Genomic DNA, 24,323 nt, shown 5'->3' on the forward strand with positions numbered 1-24,323 from the left:
GTACTTATGAAAACTCTCTTGAAGACTTCAGGGATCAAAAGAAGCTCTTCAGCTAAATGTACTCCATGCACAAAAGAAGCTGGATGCTGGCAACAGCTCAAGGCTGACAGCATCAAATCTTGTACTAAAGAGGGCGCAGAAAATCTCCTCAGAGTATGAGAACACCCAGGCTTGACACATATCCACCAAAAATCGTGCAGAAAGGCAAAACGGGGTATTAGACAGAACTTACATCAGTGTGCTGCTACAGATTCATCTCTCTCTGTTCCTCTTGACAAGAAACCTGTGCTTGGTTTTGAGTAAGCCTCATGCCATTTCTGTTGACAAATTTTTGGTGGTATACTCAGTGCAAACATGTATGCAGCATCTTCAGCCTTGTATATAACATATCTGCAAAAGCATATCCTGGATATTTTTTTCTACTTTCAGATTTTAATTGCAGGGGCTGACATGTTGGTGTTCATTTTTTTAGGAGTGAAAACCTACCAGTACTGTTTCCCACATTTCCTCCTATCTGGAAATTCTCATCCTATTTCTTTCCTGATTAAGCTCACACAAGTGGAAGACAGAGAGCTCTAGTGACTCAAGATTCTGTCCCAGGTTAGGAGGAGGATTAAATTATAGCAGAGCAGAAGCATGAAGCTGGCTTCAGTGATCTATCAGAGCCTGGGAATACACTGGGAATCCTGACCCAGATCTCAAAATAACCTTGTGACAGGCCATGACCTCAGAACCATCTTCTCCCTCAGCTATAAAGGCATATGCTTTGACTGGTAACTGTCCTTCTGTTGGACATTTTCTACCTCACCAAGATAAAAAGTAGACATAGTGGGATAGAACATTGGAAAGAGCAGCATGAAAGTGGTGTTAAGTCACAGAATCACAGAATCACAGAATTACCCGGGTTGGAAGGGACCTCAAGGATCATGTAGTTCCAAACCCCCTGCCTGGCAGGGCACCAAACATACAACATTTACTAGATCAGGTTGCCAGGGCCCCGTCCAACTGGTCTTGAACACCTCCAAGGACGGGGCATCCACAACCTCACTGGGCAGCCTGTTCCAGGACCTAACCACCTTCTAGTAAAGAACTTTCCCCTAACATCCAACCTAAATCTTCCCTCCTTCACTTAAAACCATTCCCCTAGTCCTGCTATTACAGCCCTTTCGAAGAGTTTATCTCCCCTCCTGGGAGTAAGTTCCCTTCGGTATTGAAAAGGCTGCAATGAGTCACCTCGCAAACCTTCTCTTTCCAGGCTGAACAAACCCAACTCCCTCAGCCTGTCCCTCATAGGGGAGGTGCTCCACCCCCTGATCATCTTTGTGGGCCCCCTCTGGACCTTTCCAAAATCTCCATATTCTTTTTGTACTGAGGGCTCCACACCTGACACAGTACTCCAGATGGGGCCTCACGAAAGCAAGAGTAAGAGAGGGACGATCACCTTCCCTATCCCTGCTGACCACCCTCTCCTGATGGACCACAGGATCCCAATTTGTCTTTCCGGGCTGCCAGAGGCGCACTGCGGCTCATGTTAGTTTCTCATCTAATCAGGACCCCTAGGTTCTTTTTCAGCCGAGCTGCTCTCAAGGACAACTCCTCCCAGCCTGTACAGGTGCCTGGGGTTCTTCCGGCCAAGTGCAAAACCTGCACTTTGCCGTGTTTGACCTCATTAGGTTCACCCGAGCCAGCTTTCCAGCTGTCAAGGTCCCTCTGAATGGCATCTGTTCCCTCACCGTATCGACTGCACCACTCAGCTTGGTGTCGTCAGCAAACTTGCTGAGGGTGCACTCCATTCCCTCATCGATGTCATTAATAAAGATGTTAAAAGAGCACGGTCCCAAGACAAGCCCTTGAGGACGCCTCGTTACCGGCCTCCACCTGGACATAGAGCCATTGACCACCACCCTCTGTCTGCGGCCTTTCAACCAATTGCTTATCCATCTAGTTGTCCACCCATCAAATCCACCTCCCTCCAATTGGAGATGAGGATGTGATGGGGGACCATGTCAAAGGCCTTGCTCAGGTCCAGGTAAATACATTCGGTCGCCTATCCCTTCATCCACCAACGCGTCACTCCAATCAAATGAAGGCCACAAGATTAGTTAAGCATGACCTTCCCTGGTGAAGCCATGGTGGCTGTCTCGGATCACATGCTCGTTCTTTATGTGATCAAGCATGTTTCCAGGAGGATCTGTTCCAATAACTTCCGGCACAGAGGTGAGACTCACCGGCCTGTAGTTACCCGGGTCGTCCTAACCCCCTTCTTGTAAATGGGAGTGACGTGACCTTCCTCCAATCATCCGGGACCTCACCTGACAGCCACGACTTCTCAAATAATGATGGAGAGCGCTCAGCAACCACCTCAAGCCAGCTCTTCAGGACCCTGGATGCACGCCATTCTGGCCCATAGACTTATAACTCATTCAGTCTAAGGAGGCACTCTCGGACTTGCTCTACCCTTACAGTGGGGAGGGATTTACCTCCTTGGTCCCCACATGGAGGTATGGGGGTGCAAGACTTAGGACGTGAAAAAGACTAGAAATCCTGGCCACCAGTGAAGACGAGGTGAAGAAACTCATTCAGCACCTCAGCTTTCTCTTCATCTGTTGAAGCCATTTCTCCTTTTAAATTTACCAGAGTTAGGCACGTCATTTTGGCTGTCTCTTCTGCCATGTACCATATTTAGCTAAGACATGTAGAAGGTTTTTCTTGTTGTTTCACATCCTCGCCAAGTTCAGTTCTGCCTGCGCCTTGGCTTTCCTGATCCCACATCTGCAAGTTCGGACGCATCCCTGTATTCTTCCCGGGTGACACAGCCTTTTCCAGAGCTTGTACACCCTTTCTTCACCCTCAGTTCTCTAGCAGGTCCTTGCTGGAGCCATGCGCGTTTTCTACCTCTCCTGCCCACTTTCTTAATCAGGGGAATGGAGACCTCTTGTGCTGCCAGGAGGGCATCCTTGAACAGTAGCCAGCTCTCCTCAACGTCCTTATCTTTGAGGGCAGCGTGCCAGGGGATCTTGGCCAGCATTCCATTGAGTAGCTTGAAGTCTGCTCTTCTAAAGTTGAGCATCTGGTCCTGCTTCTTTGCCAGGCCACATCGCTTGAGATCCAAAACTCAACCAGAGGCATGATCACTGGAGCCCAGGCAGCCTACCAACCTTGACGCCTTTGATGATCTCCTCACGTTGGTGAGCAGCAGGTCCAGCAACGCTTGACCTCTGGTAGGTCTGTCCAATACCTGAACCAGAAAGCTATCATCAATGGATTCCAAGAGCCTTCTGGAAGCTCTTGCAGCTCGCCGTGTGGTTTTCCCAACAGATGTCAGGATGGTTTTAAGTCCCCCACCACGACAAGAACCCGTGAGCCAGACGCCTCACGCATCTGAGCAGAGAAAGCCTCGTAGCAGCCTCCCTTGCATCAGGTGGCCTGTAGTATACCCTAAACCAGCTGACCTTTATTAGTCCCATCTCTAATCCTAACTCACAGGGCCTCAACCTGTTCTTGACTGTTTCTCATGGGGAAGCTCCTCACAGTTTATCCAATTCTGCTGACATAAAGGCGACTCCCACCCTTCCTACCTCGCCATCTCTCTCTAAAGACTTTAGCATCGATGGTAGTATCCAATTGTGGAGTCATCCCGACCATTCTGTGATAGCAACATGTCATAATTTTCAGAGTGCATCACGTTACCAGTCCTCCTGCTGTTACTCAGGCTCCGTTGCATTAGTATAAAGGCACTTCAGCCGGGCTGTCCGTCTCACCACCTTCATAAGCGATCCAGGATCCACTAGAACAGCGGCATCCCCAGCATCCCCCTGCCCTACTCCCCTTTTGCACTCTGCATCTTTGCCCACAGAGTTTGGTACAATCCCTCGAATGCACCGTTCAACCCCAGTAGCCTTATTTTGCCCTTCCCCCTTCGTTCCTAGTTTAAAGACCTATCAATGAGTCCCGCTAATTCTTCAGCTATACCCTCTTACCCCTCAGGGACAGGCGCTAGCATCAGCAGCATCATTCCAGGTGCAGTGTAGATTGCCCCATGGTCAAAATAGCCGAAATTCTTGTGTTTGCACCAGCTCTTAAGCCATCTGTTTAAGAGATGGGTTTTTTGGATCTTCCCTGTACATTTTTCATGACACCACGGGCCATAGAAGAAAAGATCACCTGCACCCAGCTCCTCAAGTATTCGCCCCATTCCCCTGAAGTCTTTCTTGATGGACCTCAGGCTTTGCTTGCCAACTTCCTCACTTGCCAGCCTGAATTATTAAAATGGGTGTAGTATCTGAAGATGAATCAATCTAGAAATTTTCTTTGAATGTCCCTGACCCGTGCCCCAGGAAGGCAGCACACTTCTCTGCGGGTAGGGTCAGGCCGGCATATAGGGCTTCTGTTCTTGAAGAAGGGAGTCACCTACAACAATCACCCTTCTGTCCTTATGTGTAGAAGCAGTTCTGGTCTCGGGGTGACCGCTTCACCTGTGGCAACCTCATGGGTGCACCTGTTTCCATACTCTCACTAGTCCCCCCCTCAAGAGTTGCAGGCCTCAAACCGGTTTCTGCAGAGGCATCCTGGGGAGCCGGGGAATGGTCGTGATGGCAGCGATGCCCCTTCCGTCGAGCAGTACCCGTACCACCTCCTCCTCGCTTACTCAAGTCTACTCTGTCGGGGGAAGAGAGGACAGGGGCCGGCTGCAGTGGTTGCCAAGCTGACTTGGTTATCTTTCCAACCTGTTTTGAGGTGCAGCGGGCTGACAGGTGGCTGCATTAGGGCCTCGACTGTGTGCTGAGAATGAGGCGGAGAGGGACTGACACCACCAAGTCCAATCTTCCCTCTCACACTCTTTTTATAGTCCTCACCTCTCCAATTCTCCTTCAGGTAACTACAGGCTGAGCAAGTAGTTCACCTGTCGCAGTTGAACACAATCACTGCCTCCCTCACCCAGCCCTGCAAGGGCCAGGCTCTGGCAACTCAGTACAAGCCAGAGACCTTGAAAAAAAACATAAAAAAAAAAATATTAAAAAAAACACCACGAAAATCTTGGGTGGGGCGTCAGTCTGAGTTTTCCTCAGACATTTTGGCACAGCCTTCCTAAAGATTGTGCAGGACGTCAGCTGGGTCTCTGCAGTCTTCATCTTGGTTGCTGCCTCCCGTTTCTGTGAGATCGGGACCCTTGTCTTGGCCTCCTCAGTGTTTCTGGCAGCAGCCTTTCGCCGGGGAGCACCCATGTCGGAGCAGAATACTTACCAGAGCTGAAACAGGAAGTCAAGAGGTGCACGAGCCCCGCCTCCTCCTGACCGTTTCTGGTGGGCAGCGACTAGTCGCTGCCCTGCTTGTGCCCGTTTAAATCTCCCTCCGTAGGCCAGGCAATTTATGAGTGACCTTTACAAACACTTCATAGCAAGGAATGGCCGCTTTAATCTCCTTTTCTTTAAGCACACTTTCACAACTATATACATTTCTGTGTGCTGAGGTAGGTATAAGCAGGTGTGCAACAACAAAAGGAAAGCATTTTTCTGTAGCATTCACTCACCTATTCTGCTCTGTGCATGCACTTTGCAGGTCGCAAGATAAAGAACATCATTTTGAATTTACCTTTACGATTTTTATTTTATAGATTTGTCAAGAATTTATCTAATAAACAGCCAGGGTGCTTGTTACTTGCTCTTCAGAGTATATTTTCTTCAAGAAACTTTTCCAATATTGCAGCTACTGCTTTGGAAAAGAGTCCCTCCTCTAGCCTCAAATTCCTTTGCTTCCTACACTACTTTTAGACAGGAGTATTGAAGAAAGGAAAGCTACTTGGTGATTTTCTTGTTTTCTGGTGTTAGACATTCATTACAGAAAATATTAACAGTTGTCACCTGGAGAGGTCACAGCCTCTCTGGTGATATGGAAAGATGGTGTGTGAAGAAGTGAACCTACCTGCTCACCTACATCAGCTGAAGTTGTTAATGATTTCACATTACACTCTGCCCACAGTTCAAGTCAGATTTCATAGAAATTAACCTGAGCTTTTTGATCAGTGCAGGTTAACAGAACTTCCACTGCCTTATGAGAACTTACAGTCTCTGCATTATCATCAAAATCCTATTTTCCAGTTTTTGCTTTCTAAAATCTTTCTGATAACAATTATTTGAAATGCATAAACTTAATTCCAATATTGCATGACTAGCACAAAAAAGATGTCAACACATTTTTTGAATCCTAATAAAATATTATATACTCGGAGGCAGATGATAAAATTACACAATTCAGCACGACTGCAATCACATTACTCAATGCCTAGTTAAATTTACATACGTATGAAGTTTGAGAGCAGCAGAATAGCGTGTCTGCATAGCTGGAGGAGATGTTACATACTTCCATACTTCATCATTGAGTGATACTGGATGAAAGATTTATGTTTGTGTTCCATGACTTAGCTTTTGTCTAATATCATTAAATTTTTGTGGCTTGTGAAGCTCTACACCACATGATTTTTTAAGTCTAGGACAGTTATACAACATGGCATTATAAACAACCACTAAGGAACACTTGGGTCATGAGGTCAAAAACAGTATTTTTAAGATTTCAAATTACAAACGAGTGGAAAAGGGTACAGAGAGGAAAAGATACAGAAGCAAGATTGCTTTAACAGAACCATCTTGTAATAAAACAACAAATGAATTGAGTAAGGGCAATGGAGCATTAACAAACCCCAGTCAGACCCTGGAACCACCATGAGAAAGGATACTGAGGGATGACCTCCATTAGCAGCCCAGTAATGTTATTATCTTATCCAGAACTATTCTTGTAGATCAGTATATCAGTGTATTGAATGAACACCTTGGAAGACTATGTCCTGCTTTCAAAAGCCCTATCATAGGAAAAATACACAGTGAGAAGGCAAAAGCTAACACAGTTTGATTAGCATTTCTCCCTGTTTTATTTCTATTACATAATTAATTGTGTTTTGGGTTTTTTAGTCTGTTTTTACCAGGGAAATTTCAGACTGTGTAGAGTTGGGAAAAGACAATCGTGAGTGTTGCTATATTTTATGTAAGCAGCAGAAGAAAATAAAGAGCAACAACAAGAATGGAAAGAAACTGAGAATAGATCTCTTAAAATATAGTGTAGAGAATGCTGCGCATTTATTTTTATAGGCTCAAAGGGCTGGTGCATAAGAATTATGATTCTGCTTGCAATTCTAAGGAACAGGGTTGAAAACTACTGTTTTTATCTCTGCTTTCCTGAAAGGCTATAAGCAGTACAAAAGACAAATAGAGGTTTAATCCCATTGACATTTTTCAGTAATAGAGACACAAACATTTTCAATTTGGGGCACCTCTGCAGATAAGTGGAGTTTAGATGATATTTTCAGAACATTAGGTGACAGCATTATGGTGTATTTTTTTCTTCTTGGAAACAAATAATTGGGAAGATATCTTTACAGCATTTTAGAAGCAGTCTTTTAGAGGATACTGGAAATCAAAAGGGCACTGTGTATGTAGCAGAAATTAGGTTGTTGGTTTTATGGATGATTCTTCATTCTTGATGAGGCTCTACAATCAATACACATGAGGTTTCAGCAGGATTATCTCGCAGAGCATCTGCAGCACTTAAAATAATTTTCTGTATGTACACACAAATCTTTTGATAAAATAAATTATAAAGAAACACAGAGAAAATGCCGCTCACTGGATTTTGGACAATAGATAACTGGCCAGATATAGATAGATAGGCTTCCCTTAGATAAGCTAATGCTGATTCAGGTACAAAGAGAAACATTCCTCTGCAAACTAAACTATTTTAATGAAATCACAAGGTTGGAAAGGACCTACAATATCATCTACTCCAACTGTCCTCCAATCACCCCTGCTACCACAAGCCACTAAACCATATCTCATAGCTCCTCATCCAGACGCCTCTTGAATGCTGCCAGGGACGGCAACTCCACTGCCTCCCTGGGCAGCCATTCCAGTGTCTGACCACTCTCTGAGAGAAAAAGTTTTTTCTTATATCTAATCTAAACCTCCTCTGGCACAACTTGTGGCCATTTCTTCAGGTCCTGTTTGTTGCCTGGGAGAAGAGGCCAAGCCCATCTTCATCACAACCTCCTTTCAGGAAGTTGTAGAGTGCAGTGAGATCTCCTCTAAGCCTCCTGTACTCTTCTAAGTACAGTTCACAATTGCTGTAAGTTTTACACATATTTTGCGCTGTAGATGTATATCTACTCTGTGGTTGAATAGCCAGTCATGGCTGAAATATCTGTTGGGCTGTACCTCAGGCTGTGTGAAGTGGAACATGACTTGTCATCAATAAGATGTGTTGTTTCCTCAGAGTCAGCGTTATGCACTACATAGCCAGAATTCCCTTGTCTACAGCAGAAATACCTTTTGGTATACATGAGTGGGTAAATGGACCAATAGAGCAAGACACCAGATCCCTTGAAGTCTTTATCAGTGATGCCACTGTCTAATTAGCACTTGATTTTCAGATAAATATGCATTGGTGCAAATAAGCCTAGTACCTCTCAGGATCACAAGGAAAAGACTGCTGTAAAATTGTACCACTCGTAATGGTGTTAGTACTGCTTATGTAGCAATGATGTAGCTATTCAGTCCACTGACCAAATTTCTACAGAGGAAGAATTTGGGATAAATATGTTAATTTGTAACTCTCTGAGGATGATGTCACAATTTACTAGCACAGAAATATTCACTGTAAAACCTGAAACCTGAACTCGGCTTTAAATTACAAGGAAAATGGAACTTCAGGGCTTTGAATTGTTAGCTCTTTTAATTGCACAAAAGATTTCCCATGTGTAAGTAACCTTTAAAATGAGTCACATCAAAAGTTGTAAGCAGAACCAAATTAATAACAGCATAAATTTAAATATATGCACTCTTATTAGGCATTTGCAAGATAATTTTCCCATTATGGCTAAGTGTATCTGTAAGGGTAACAGCCATTCCAGAAACAAATATTGTATTTGGGTGGATCATTTGTTTTCTTTATTGTTTAAACTTTGGTCTGCAAAGTTTAGTTATACATGGCTGTTTATGATTTTTGCTTCCAAAGAAGCATAATACTCCAGGGACTTTATAATCCTTGATTACAGATATAGGCACAACCAGAATGCTTGGAATTCAGAAGTTCAGTAATGTGTATTGTGTTTCTTGCTAATGTGGAAGAGTCTTCACAATGCTTATTTTAATCTGGACTCCTGTAAAGAGGATCATCACATGAAGGATAAAGAATCATAGAACTGCAGAATCCTTAGAGTTGGAAGGGACCTCTGCAATGAACAGGGACACCCATGGCTACATCAGGTTGTCCAGGGCCATGTCCATCCTCACCTCGGAAGTTTCCAGGGATGGGGCATCAACCACGTAACTGGGCAACCTGTTCCAGTGCCTCACCGCTGTCACTGTAAAGGGTTTTTTCCTTAAATCCAACTTAAATCTGCTCTTGTTAAGCTTGAAGCCATTTCCCCTTGTTCTTTCTCGACAAACCCTGCTAAAAAGTCTGTCCCCTTCTTTCCTGTATCTACCCCTTTGATAATGAAAGGTTTCACTCAGATATCAGTGGCACTTTCCTTGTCCACTGATGTAGTGACACCATCATAGAAGACCATTAGGTTGGTCAAGCAGAATTTGCTCTTGATGAAGCCATGATGGTTGTTCTGTAACACCTCCCTGCTTTCCATGTGCCTTAGAACAGCTTCCAGGAGGATCTGGAAGGACTCATCATCCATTATCTGCCCCAGCACAGAGGTGAAACTGACATTGGTAGTTCCCAGAATCATCCTTTTTAAAAATGGGTGTGATGTTGACTTTTTTCCAGTCACCAGGCACTTCATTTGTTTGCCACGACCCCCAAAATACCATAGAGAATGGCTTGGTGATTATATCAGCTAATTCCCTCAGGAAAATAGGGTTTAGTAGGCATTGGTGATGGGTTGATGGCTGGACTAGATAATCTTACTGGTCTTTTCCAACTATGATGATTCTACAATTCTATGACTAAACTGTCCTACATGGAATATAACACATACTACACACCTTTGCCCTGTCCTCAAACTGATTTACAAGGTGATCCTTGCTACAGCAGCAAGCAGTGTGGCAATTGGATTACCATCACAAATTGCTGACTAATTTTCACTGCAACCCTAAGCATACTCTGTCACATAAACATAACATTTCAGCTTAGGAAATTGTGCTGTTTGAGTTGCCTGTCCATGGACTCTATCCCAGGTCTAGTGCACAGTAGATATTGGTCAATCCTCTTCTGTTGCTGGACTTTGCTTGCAACCTGTTCTTATGACAGTGCCTTAGCTGCTGTCATAATTGCTTCATGAACCCAAATTCATGTAAAAAGCCTGTACAAATAGCCATTGTTTTGTAAAAATACTTAGAAATATTATACAATACATGACTGAATTTCCTTCCTGTTTCCAGGAATGAACTATCCCCACCAGGAGAAAAAACTCCTAGTGTAGCAGATATATAGTTACTTGGTGGGAGCTCATTCCTTACTGCCAGCTGAAATGACTAAGTCAGGAAGCATTACATTCTCAGTCCAACAGTAATTCGAGAGCAAATCATGCCCTCTGCACAGTGATTAGACATTATAACTACTCTTTGGTGGTGCCTCTTTTTGTCCTTTGTCTATGATGGAACCTGCAGAAAACTGTAGTCCCAAGTTGGGCACCTGAGCTGCAGGTAGTAGATGCAAAGAACCTGACCTCCACCCTAATCAGGGCATCCTTAGATATACTTGCAATTGTAGATCAAGAATTGAGCCTGGGATCCTAGTAACATCACATGCTATGCAAGGACAAAAAAGTTATCTCCTGATCTAAAGAACAAATAAACATATATGGTCAGAGGTGATAAAATAACACTAGCCAACTTTTCAGGACTATAAGCAACTCATAGAATATGTAAGTTGTGGTGTCATTAGGTAAAGCTTTCAATATCAGTCAAGCCAAAGAGAGATGCCATAGGCCACAGACAAGGGTCTGTAGAACAGAGCTTGTCACCATCTCAGCTAGGACTCATCACATAGTATCTTTACCACTGGGTATAAAATGGAGGTTAAAAATAAAATCCAGTCTGGCTAGAGACAAGATGACAAGTTCAGCATTTCTTTTTTCTGCATATACAAGGAAATTTTACAGTGCATTTAAGTGTACTACCACAGTTTTACTGGTGATTAGATACAAGATGGATTTTGCCCTTGAGCAATGCTCTTTTGGCATTGCACTCAAGCTCAGGCTGAAGTTCTTACTTGCAAATATGACAAAACCCTACTACTTTGCACTTAAAATCCAGTGCTTGGGCAGAATTTATCCTTGATACATTGTCCCAAGTTTTAGGAACATAAATCACACATGAATTTCACTACAGTGACTATTTTCTTTGTGTTAAAAATATACTTCATGTGCATCTTTGGTGCAACACTTGCATGTTTTTGTGTGTGTGCTAGTTTTCAGCAATTAATATGTTCAGCAAATTTATTTTAAAATTAGGGGGTTTTTTTTGGAGTATTTAGTTTTTTCATGCACTGATTTCTTGAACTCCATTCCTTCCCAGCTGTAAGCAGAGGCTCCATAAAGTGTACATTAGCATATTGACTTCTTTCATAAAGACATTATTAAAGAGAAAATTCCTTCACTGAATGTATCATTACAGGCAGGAAAAGTGAAAATAAAGGGAAAATCACGCTTCCCATCCTTGCATGGTGTAGACTTCAACTTCTTGAAGAACAATTAGCTTTTCCATATGGTTTTCACTCACTCAGACATTCTTTGCAGGGAAATCCCACTCAGAAACTCCTAAGCCACATGCTGGTCAATTGTTGCTCTGGATGTTTTCACAGTTAACCCCATATTAATCCAGACTATGTGTTATGCCAGACTGCCTGTATTTGCCAGGTAGTTGGCAACTGCTGGTAACATATAACTGAAGAGGGCTACCAAAATGATCTGAGGGATGGAACACCTACCCTATGAGGACAGGCTGAGAGAGATGGGGTTGGTCAGCCTGGAAAAGAGAAGGCTCTGGGGTGACTTGAGAGAGGCCTTTTAGTATCTAAAGAGAACTGTAAGAGGGAAAGGGACAGAATCATTAGCAGGGTCTGTTCTGACAGGACAAGGGGAAATGGTTTCAAACTAGAAGATAGGAGATTTAGATTGGATATAAGGAAGAAGTTCTTTTACAAGGGTGTTGAGGCACTGGAACAGGTTGTCCAGAACTGTGGTGGTTGCCCCATCCTTGAAGACATTTTACCAAAAGGAAATTGGATAGACTTACACATTTCAGACTTCCCTGTAATGATTCAGATAGTGTCAGGGATTTCTGCAAATACCAACAGACTGAGAAAGTGTAGAATGAGGTGACAAATCTGGTGGCATAAATATATCTGTCTAGTACCAGTCCTGGGAAGCCTGGAGAGAAAATATGCTCCATGCTATTTTAAGGCATGGATATTTTAACTCAAAAAATTTAAGATTTTCTCCTCCCTCCCTTCCTCCCTCTTTTCCTCCTTTCCTTTCTTTCCTTCCCTTCCTTCCCTTCCTTTCTTTCTCTTCCTTCCTCCCTTCCTCCCTTCTCTCCTTCCTTTCTTTTCCCCAAAGGAAAATAGTTAGGGGTGGACAGAATGGACAAATATGCATTCTCCTGCTAAGAGCCAATAAACCAGTGCCTCAGCACATTCTTGAAAGATGGAGAAATACACCTTCAGCTGCTACTCATACAAGCACAGCAAACTTCAACTAGCTTATCTGTCTTGGAGATGCTGTAATCACTGCGCAGTTTTTTATTTAGCATTACCAGTTCTCACCCTGCTTTTTCAGAAGAGCTTCTGAGAGGTGTTAATTTTGTCCTTAGGCAAAAAGGGAAAAACTTCAACAACTTCAGTGTGAATGTAGAATAGGAAAACCAGCTGTGCTTAGGACGAATATGTACATTCATTAGTCCAAGATAAGAAACACTGCATTTTTGTTCAGTCCAAAGATAGATCTTTTAAAATTTGTTGTTTAATATTACCTGCCAACAAAAAATCACCATTCAGCTGTTTGAACATTCTTGAGATACATGAAGAGTTTTAGTGAGCTTTTGTATTAAGATCTTTTGTATCAAACCGAATACTTCTAGGCCTGAACCAATATCTACCAAAATGAGTAATTTCAACGAACACTGGGCCCTTTTTTCTCTGGCTAGTATACAGAAAAATGTTTGAATTGGTTGTGTTCTCTTTCCCAGTACAGTCCTTCTGCTATTATATTAAAATCTTTTGATATGCAGTTATCACAAAATCACAGAATCACCAAGGTTGGAAAAGACCTACAAGATCGTCCAGTCCAACCATCCACCTATTACCAATAGTTCTCATTAAACCATGTCCCTCAACAGAGTGTCCAAACCTTCCTTGAACACCTCCAGGGCTGGTGACTCCACCACCTCCCAGGGTAGCAGTTATGTTTTTACTTTCCACATAGAAGCAAACATTTACATTCCAGACATTCAGTAGCAAAAAAAAATTACAGAAACTGCAAGTGATCATCTATATTTCCAAACCTGGCAATTTTGTATTCATTTTCATAAGACCTCAAAATAGTTGTGTCTGTTTCTCACAATTAAAGAATGCAAAGGAATACTGACATTTGAAACAGCATATAACTAAAATATTTTTTCTACACATTTCAATGTAAAAATTCCCTTAATGAAAAATGAATCCTTAAGGAGTCAGAATTGCAGCTGAAATAGCAGCACATGAACATCTAGGATTTTCTATCAAAGTATGAATAACCTTAACACCAAATTTAATTAAAAGCCTATCGCAAGCATTAGCACTGTTATTTTGCAGATAAAATCAATCATCTGCACTGCGATATCTTCCTGTCTTTTATAGCTGAAAGACTGTTTGAGTGTCATAATTGTATTAGAGACCAGGTCAGGTTCCATCTGAAAGAACTGCTGCTGGGAGCTTGTGCTGGAGAGGACTGATCTGCAACATTAAAATTAAAGAAGCCTTCATGGGGTGATGCAGTAAACTGTGTGTCCAACTCATCTTAAATAAAGTTATATCTCATAAAAATCCTATAGGAGGTCCTTATAAGGACACTCATAAACTCAGGCCAGGCTTCAGCATGGTTCTGTCTCCAGAGCAGGAGCCACTGCAGGATTACAGGGAATAGCAACATTCTCTTCAGGTAAGTATATTTAGTGTTTCCAGAAGAAAAAAAAAATCAAAATTAGCAATGCCTGTTCTGGATCATATAACTCCCAGCAGATGATCAGTGGTGATCTTTATGAGACTGTGTACAATCTATCCCCAGTGGATGTGAAAGAGAGGAGCCTGTTGTTCGTCTTCTTTGTCTGGGTGACTACATTGTGCTATGAGATCTATTCCACAGGGCAAGGACACCTGCAATGAGTTCCTTCAGGGAAGACCTTCCTAGTACTCCTTTGTGCACAGCATAAGAGAATAAATAGCCATGCAGCATGTCCACCAGTACTCTGGTTCATTTGGCTCAGGGGAGCAGCCTGAAAGGAGGTAAAGAAATAGGAAAAACATTTTTGAACCATCCATCCACTACCCAGTAATATAATGTAAAGTCGAATAATCTTAGGGGTACCCAGACTGGTACACTGCCTTTGCTTTTCTATCACTGTTCATGACACATTCTTCTAATCCTTTGTCACCGCACCAGACATGCTTTATTTTTCACTGAAGAATCAGTATTTTATTCCCAGGACCTTACTAAAAGCACTGTCTGTATTGATTCCTTCATGAAGATTGTCATCAGTCCCTCTAGCTTACAACATGGATTAATCGTATTTTTGATTTATAACATATTGCACGTAACTTCAAGTCAGTGTCATCACTCTTACCTGCTGGTTTTCTTTACCAACTTAATAAGCAAGATTTTGTGCCTTTAAAAACAATGTAAATTAAATCCCGTCTATTTTCTTGTCACTTTTTATCAAAGACCAAATGGCATGTTTTCTAATCCAGCAGACACTGGCAACTTAACCCACACAGTGCCACTTGTGCCATCTGAGGATAAGCTATTTAATTAGACATTTATAAAAGGTATGAAATAAAAGCAAGAGCTCAGTAAAAAAGGAGCAGAGTCTATTTATTGTTCTTGAGGGAAGTAGGAGCTTAAGCCCTCCACCAAAATAAATGCTTCTGATCCCTCCAGCTAAGAATCCACACCTGAGCCAGTAACTGAAGTCTGTTCCCAAGTCTGAAGACTTTTCATTGAGCCTTCTCTGCAAAGCTGTCAATCAGAATTCTGCGTGGAAAACATGACTTTCTCCCCGTAAGACTCTTCAGGCTTTTTCTTCCTTTGCAAACTTAACCCATATGTTTGTTTTAAGAAAAGAATTCCTTGGCAGTTTAACCTCTTAACATTTTTCTGTCTCAAAAAAACTTTAGTACGGGAGCACTTGTTTTATTCTCTGTCATTCCGTTACACTGTTAGTTGATATTTGCCTACTACAAACTCCTTTATGGGCCTTGGAATTCACATTTCTATCCAATGTCTTCCTAAATGCCATATGAATTTTCTTTGTTTTAAAATTCTTTGGTCTTTTTGATGTCAGCTCTTAAGGCAGCCCATGTAGTTTCTGTGGATGCACACTCTCTCAGACTTTGCATACCATAAGATATCATAAGACTGCCACTGCTTTCCCTGTGCTTTTATGCAGAGCAAAATGAATGTCTTCACTGGTCTGCCATGTCAATCTATTTCTTTCTTAATTTTCTACACCATAAGGTTTCTTTTTTTTTCTTTTTCTTTTTTAACATTGTAGATGGGATTCAGCATGGCTCACCTCATCACTGATTTCTACAGCATTAGTCATCCAGACCTCTCTTACAAGAAGCAAGCAATTGTAAATAGAAAGATATATTAAGAAACTAATATGAACTCTTCTAACTAGATATGTAATTCTGTTACCTGTGAACAAGATTGTAGAATCATAGAATCATTAAGCTTAGAAAAGGCTTCCAAGAACATCTAGTCCAAGCATCAGCCCATCCCCACCATGCCCACTAACCATGTCCCTCAGTGCCACATCTACATGGTTCTTGAACACCTCCAGGGACAGTGACTCCACCACCTCCCTGACATCAGCACCTCTATGATACCACAGATGACTAAACTGAGAATGAGAAATACGAGTAGAGTAACACCACTCGACTTGCACATTTTCTATTTCCTGTGAGCAACTCAGCAAGATTACTTCTGGGAACTTCATAGTAGTAAACAGTCAGAAGATAACAAATACCTGAAATGCTGACTGTGTTCATTTTATTCCTCAGCTTTCATAGTATTTCACTGCTTTTTTGTCTGGATTTCATTTTCCCCCTGTTCCTCATTTATTTTAAACTTGTTTTTCAAACAGAAGCATTGTTCTTTCTCTCTTTTTTCACCCTCCTAAGCTTCCCATGTTCTGTATATTCCTCTTGCCACCCATTTTCCTCCAAGCTATTTCCCTTCCCTCAGGCTCTCTTGTTATCTTCCCTGCCATCCCAACCCCTCTCCACAGTCCTCTATGTGCTGAATCTTAACCTGTTTTCTCTCAAAGTCAATCCTACCCACTTTTTTTTTTAAAACTTTTTTTTTTCCCCAGAATATTCTGTTCCTCAAATCTTTTTTGCTTTCTATCTGACCCACAGTGATTAGCATTCACTCACATACCACCGTTCTTTGCCATAGCCCTGTGTTTATCCACACTTTTGATACCACACCCCCTTGAAAATGCAGAGATGAAGGAGAATAGCTAGGAGTATGTGCTGTTGGTGGAGAAGGATGTTCCCATTGATAAACAGCAACTATACTGTACCCACAGGTTAGTTTGGGGTGCTGGACTAAATGATCTCCATAGACCCCTTCCAGCCCCTATGATTCCATGATTTCCGCTGCAGCTGTCAACTTTCCCCATCTTGTCATTCTGAGCTTTTCAACAAGACTGCATTTCTCCCTTGGGTTTCACTCATGACATACAGTGCAATAATTTCTCCCTCTCTGTCTGTTTTAAACCCTTCCTAAAGAATTCATAACCTTCCACACTAGTTCTCCAGGCTTAGGATTTATTACATCTAGTCAGAAGCTGGACAGAAGCTCAGTAAGAGTCCTTTGAAGTCAGTCCTTGTGCCCTTAGATGATCTGCAGTTAAACCAGTTTTCCCTGCCACCACACAGAGAAGTGCCCCAATCTTCTGAACCACGATACATACCCTACATGCTCCAGTGGTACCATGCTGACCATGGGCTCCACAAAACAGGAGCAGCACTTCAACAGGTGTTTCCAGACTAGGAATTGACCCTGGATCAGGTTCTTACAGCCACACTGAAGGAGAGAAGGGGCTACCAGCATCAGGGCATTTTCCAGGATGTCTAGACTTTTCTCTGAACCCTTTCCAAACAGCAGGCACATTTTCTGTTCCCTGTTTTCTGCCGTTAATGACTTTGGCTGATTAGCTCCCTTGCTGCTTCGGTTTCTTGAAGCTACAGTAACCCAAGAACTGCCCCCGTGCACTTCCTTGAAGCCTAAAAAACAAATGTCCTTTTCTCTGTCTTGACCTTTTCCCTGTCCTCCTTCAGCTGCCTTTTACAAGTAAGACACAACAGGATCTGACTGCTTTGATTTCAAAGCTGGAGAGTTGTTTGTATCTTTCCAATTAATTCATATTCAGAGAACAAGTCTGCAGGATCCTCTCAGCAAATGCTCTAGCAGAAAAACAAACCCTAAGTGCCCATTTGTAGATATCTTTTACCACATGAAATGTAGAATGATGGATCAGAAATCCTTTCAGTGGCTTCTGTTTTGACCCTCTGTTAAGCCAGCAAGACCCCATAAGGGCTGTCTAAACTAAACTGCAAATATGCCAGAGAAATTGAAGAGAGCACACTGGAGTTAAAGTAACTCCTCTCCAACCCACAAGCATAGGAGAAAAGCATTACAATATTCAGTTTCTTCAAGTGGGATTTCAACATGGCAGCCTGGGCAGTGTCACTATGTTTGTTGCTCATAGCAGGTGCACTTTTATTATTGCTACTGTTCTCAGAGTCAGTGTGAGATCTTAGTTGAAGGCCACAATAAAGTTCAGGGAGGTGGTGGAGCTGCCATCCCTGACAGTGTTTAAGAGGCGTCTGGATGAGAAGCTACGAGATATGGTTTAGTGGCTTGTGGTAGCAATGGTAATGGGAGGATGGTTGAACAAGATGTTCTTGTAGGTCCTTTCCAACCCTGTGATTTTATGATTCTATGAGTCTGTGATTCTATGATTCATCATATCCTACTTACCCTGCCTTACTCATAGAATCATAGAATCATAGAATCACAGAATGGTTTAGGTTGGAAGAGACCTTAAAGATCATTCAGTTTCACCCCTGTCACTGGCAATGCCACCACCACCTCAGGCTGCCCAGGACCAGCCTGGCCTTGAATGTCTCCAGGGATGGTGCACCCACTGCTTCTCTGAGCATCTGTGCCAGTACTGCACTATCCTCAGAGTAAAGAATTTCTGCTTAACATCTAACATCATACCTACCTACTACAAACCAGAATGTTATGTTGCCTATTTCTGATACTGGGATCTGTTTGGGTGAAGCAGGAACAAGCATGGCAGTTCTTGGTAGGTACTGATGGGGGCATAAACCCAGAAAAGTATAAAGCAGTCCTTTGGCCCTATTATTAGCAACTCTGCTGTACCCACTGTTTCTTCATGCCTGTAAAGCACAGAAGAACAATTTCTGAGATCACTGACATCTCTTGTTTGCTGTTGCAGACAGTAAGAAAGAGTGATGTGACTGGGTAGAGGGAGGAGAGCCATTTCAGCAGGGACACACATCACAAATCTTATGTCTTACAGAACAAGATGAATGAAACCATCCATACAGTCCAGGGCTACACTTCAGGAAAGCAATGTCATACAAAGCCTGAAACTCACAACTAGAAGACACCTAGTTGAGATTTTAAAACAAACATAGGTGCAGTTTCCAAAACCAATAACACAATTTTATGTATTAAATTGTATTTGATATTATGTATTAAAAAAAAAAAAAGTGTTTTTTTTTAAAAACTTATTTTTGAAAAGACAGTGTTACAGATAAGTCAGATCCTAACCCATTCTCTCCTCTTATGGCACTCTTCCTCCCCAGAAACATTTGGTTTCTTCTGGCTTCAGTTATTTATGATTTAAAATAATGAGTTAGAGATTGAGGAATGTGACCTTGGTTCAGGAAAGCCTTAAGAAATGTGCTTCGGCAAGTTTTGAGTTGTTCTTCTCTTTTGACCTGAGTGATCCCAACAAAATATGTAAGACTGTATTCTAGGGTGGATTCCTCTAATAAGTAAAAAAATTATTTGGTGTTTGTAGGGAGAGATGTGAGATTTATGCATCATGAAGATCTTTAATTATGTATATTAAGTGAAAAACATTCAATAGACAAGAGATACTAAGGTGAGGCTGGTCGGGACATTGTGTATGAAGCCATGAATAGAGGCACCTGGCATAGCCAGGGTAATAAAAAAATTATAAATGCATTTAATAGAACTGAACTGCTCCTTGGCATGTTGTGATGCCTTCCTGCCTCTACGACAAGCGTGCTGAATGGGAATGCAATCTTTCCAAATAAGCAGAGAGACTTGTAATTTTCTACCGCAGCAAAGAGACTGAAGGATGACAATTCAAACAGTATGTGCTGTGTCCATTGAAGAGGCCTATTTATTCTATTTAGTCCCAGGTCAGGAGGCTGGGTGCTGCTGGAGGAGCTGAAAGTCCCTTGTCATGTTGATTCAGTCTTTGCTCAGTGTGATCTTTCTGAGGTTTCAAAAAGTCCAGCCTTTTTTCCTGAGTTTTAAACATATTTTTTTCCATGTGTTTTGATGGTACTGTCAGGAATGAGAGATGTATGATACAAACAAACATCAAGCTTTGGTGGATGGCTACAATAGAGTGTAAATATACTCTGCATTTCTTTCATTATATTTTTGTGTCTCATGCTTCTGTGGTCTATTTTACTTGTGCTTGTGTTTTAGATGTAAAAGCATCATTCCAAATGACTGAGAAAGCTTCACATGTCAATTTTGATCCCTATTTCTAATTTTTCCAAGGCAGATAAAACTGGGGTGTTCCAGAGACTTTTGTTTTCGGTGGTCTAAGTCATCAGAACTTAAGAACACTTGTTCAAGTCTGATTGCTGTTCATCAGTCTTAAAATCCTAACACAGTCTACACAAACTCTGTTTTAGACACATTAATTGGCTGGGATAAACTCTAAATCTCCACTTGGCACCTTGATTCGATACAGCCATTCAACTGAGTTTGTCCTACACTCATTAAAATCTCAAATCTCACAGCGAGTATCTTATTTTTCATTCTAACAGTGAGTTCCAGTTTTGGACCAGCCTAGGAAACCTTTCAAATCAAAAAGTTATGTTCTGCTTCCTTCATTTTTTTTTTTTTTTTTTGTTCAGAGTCATATAAGAAGTTGATAAAAGTCATCACGTAAGCATCTGCCTTAATAGCTTTCTGCAGCTTCTCCTCATTTGACCTCTGTTACTGTCTGAATTATCTTCTATTGCGCTGAAGTGCAACTTCTTTCTCTGTCATTGGGTATTTTGCATTGCATTAAAAATAATAGTTCCCCAAATATATCCTCCAGCTGTCCTTGCTCTAGTTCACATACCTCACCCTGTCATAGTGCAGCTAATATCTTTGCAACTACTGTTCTGTCCCTTTTTCTTAGCTCCTTGTCTGCTCCATTATTTCATGGCTCAGCTGCCTTTTGTCACTCTGCTAGCAGCATATTTCTGCAGTCAGTGGGCATCTAACCTCATTTACCATCATTCTGGGTAATTGCCAGTTTCATTTCTGTCTACTTAAAAAAAAGTCTGGAAAAAAAATGTCATAAAAATAGGAGTATGTAGCAAATTAGATATCTGTGTTTATTCCCTCTACCATATTCCCCAGAGGACAAGAGTCTCCAGTGAAATCAGTGAGACTCTTGCCATGGGCAATACCTGAATCTCACTCTGATTTTCCTTGCTGCGAATGATCTGAGTTACACTTTATATAGATTTTTTTACAACATGAGGAAACTTTACCATGTTACTGATCTTTTCAGTAATATGGCCTTTTTTTTTTTTTTTTTTTTTTTTTTCCTGATCTTTCCAGCAATGGTGAGAAAAGAATAGCATGCCTAGGCTTCCTTATCACTCTCTACAACAATCAGAAAGGAGGTTGGGGTAAGGTGGGAGCTGGCCTCTTCACCCAGGTAACAGTGATAGTAAGAGAAGAAATAGCCTCAACTTGTTCCAGGGGAGGCTCAGGTTGGATATTAGGGGGGAAAAAAAAAATGTCTCAGAAAGAGCAGTGAGGCAGTGGCACAGACTGCCCAGGGAGGTGGTGGAGTCACCATCCCTGGAGATGCTCTTACATGTGGATGTAAGAGACATGGTCTAGAGCAGTCACAGACTGCTGGAATATGGCTGGAATAGATGATCCTAGTGGTCTTTCCAGTCTTAATGATTCTAGGATTCATCAGCCTATGTTGACACAAGCCTCATGTGGAGATCTGCAGTCAACAAAATAACAACTGCTTGTGTCATTCCAACAACTGGAGTGTTTCCTGCTATATGGCTGTATCAGTGCTTAAAATGGATCCTTCTGCAAATCCAATTGAAGTGTCAGCATATTAGCATTGTTGAAAGCGCAGGTTTTCACTGTGACAGAAGAACAGTGACAAACAGCGACAAACAGCAGTTCTACTGCTGACCTGTGTATGTGATTTTTCTGAGGGTTCCGTGTTATATTCCAGATCATATCTGGAAATTATGTAAAGCATCATATCTCTATTGACCCACTTAGTTGTTCCCCATTCTGCATTTACTTAAGTGCTAGTGCCTGCATGGTATCTTAGATCTGCCCTAATTAAATTGCATCTCTTCTCTCTCACAGACCACTTTTTCAATTTGTCAAGTTTATTTTGGATTCTAAGCCTTTGTCACAGTCTCTCACAATTTGCTTTACAGGTCAAATTAATATCCATACTCTCTCCTCCATCACACAAGTAGTACGCAAAGGGACACAACACAACACCATCAATCTTCAGAAACTTCTTCCTTTATGAAAATGATCAGCCAACATTTTCATTTTTAGAAAGGTTATCCATACTGTGTAATACTCAGGTTTCCTTAGCTCTTTACGTACGCTGGTTTGAAATAGGTTTCTCTGACTAATCTGCATTGGCAGTTACTCACTCCTGCCTTAGCAGTTTACAGGCAATTTCATTTTAGCTTGTTATGTTCCAGCGTTTTTCCAAGAACTGAATTAAGCTGGGAGACTTTTGATTGCTGTTTTGTTGTTGATGATGTTATTGTTTGTTTTTATTTCGTTTAAAAATAAATAAATCTTCTGGAGGTTGGTGGCCCTGCCTATGGCAGTTTGTTGGAACCTGATGATCCCTGGGGGCCCTTCCAGTACAAGACATTCTATAATTCTGCTCCTTGCTCCCTCTTTTTCTTTATGGGCACTTCATAATGCTCTTTTCCAGTCTTCTGGTCTGTTGTCCATATTCCAGATGTCTTGGACAATGGCTTGGTTGAAGCACTTCTTCAAACTCTTTGCCAAGATAACCCAGAGACAAAGTTCATCAGACCTACTTCTCTGGAAAACACCTTCCTCAGCCAGCTATGCCCTTGGCAGTCCCTTTCTTAGATGGAAACTGCCACAAAAGCATCATGGTACGTCTAGTAAGATGAACTCTTGAAAGATGCCAGAATATCTTCATTTTCCCAAAAAGTGGTTGGGAAAGACACTCAGAGGACAGAACAAGAAAATCTGGATTAAATCCATAATAATGAGAGAGCCACAGCCATGTGTGAAGGGCTTTTGATCAACCTGGCAATTTGGGGTGAGAAAGTAAGTTTTCAACTACCCTAGGAATGCAGCTAGGACAAAGGCATAAAGAGGAATATGTATTTGCAAATAGGATTAAAATTCAGCAGTTGTCTTCATTTTCAAGAGGATATGATTGGTCCCTGTTCATTGCACAGAAATTGGACCGGATGTCTTTTAAACTCAAATGACACTGTGATTCTATGAAAACATTAAACATTTAATCTAAAACCTTTTTAAATGAAGATTACAAGACCAAGGGAAAACAGTGCTTTTAGGATTGGACAGAGATTTAAATCCTGAATGAATTTTACTCTCCAATTGTTTTGCCTATTTTTTGAATGAGTGGGGAAAAAATGCCATTTGGCTTTGAGCGCAACTGATGTCAATCTCAATTTTTCAGGTTAGTTGAAGAGCTGAAAAAATCAATTGGTTGCACCACTTCTGACCTGAAGCCTTGGAAAATTACTCTCTAGAGATGACAGTTACAGTGCAGAACACCATCATGGATATTTAAATCAGAATAGACTGAAATTTACATCATTTTGGAACATGTCGTTAGACTTTTGTTTTGAAGTGAACCTAAATGTAGTTTCTGAACCCTTAATGAATGTGGTTTGACCTTCCATATGCTTTTTTCTTTTTGTTTTCTTTTTTTGTCTTGCAGTGTTAAGTATAGTTATCTTTAATGCCAATGACATCAAATAATAAGGCAGTTTTCTTGTTGTTGCTGAGACGTCTAAGGCGTGTTACAGTGACTGTGCTGCTGTGAAATTTGCATTGCTTTTGCCTTCATTGACCTTATTTGAATGCAAAGTCACCAGAATGCTGTGACCTTTAACAAAGGGATTCAGCTTTTCCTCTGAGTCACAAGATATCTGAATTTGACCATTAGGACTCAGGAAATGACTAGTTGCTTACTTCATACCTTGCCTAACAGGGAGAGCTTATGTAAGTGATGAGTGAGAAGGTTGGTGTGTCTGTTTTTTGGTTTGTGGGTGGCTTTTTTCCAGTAATATCTCATTAGTGAATGGAATTAGTTAAGGAACTATTTGGTTTAAATTTCCTTTTTTTCATCACCCAGTTCATACAGATGAATCTCAGTTAAAAGCAGTTCCTGCAGGATAGGAGTCAGCCTGGGCCTAGAGTCAACTGCTTCTTTCTGGGCAAGTCATAAAATCTGAGAATCATAGAGTTACGAATCATTAAATATGGTAAAGGCCGCTAAAATTGTCTAGTCCAACAACCAACACCACAATGCCACTAAACTATATCCCTCATTGCAACATGTATATGTTTCTTGAACATCTCTACCTTCTTCAACATCTTGTTTTGGCTTTGTTTTCTTCATAAATAAAATACAATCAAGATGATCCCCATGTGAGGTCTTCTCTTTTGAAATTCATTTCCCTTCACCCAGAAA

The sequence above is a fragment of the Coturnix japonica genome, chromosome 1 (assembly GCF_001577835.2).
Source record: "Coturnix japonica isolate 7356 chromosome 1, Coturnix japonica 2.1, whole genome shotgun sequence".
Taxonomy (NCBI): Eukaryota; Metazoa; Chordata; class Aves; order Galliformes; family Phasianidae; genus Coturnix; species Coturnix japonica.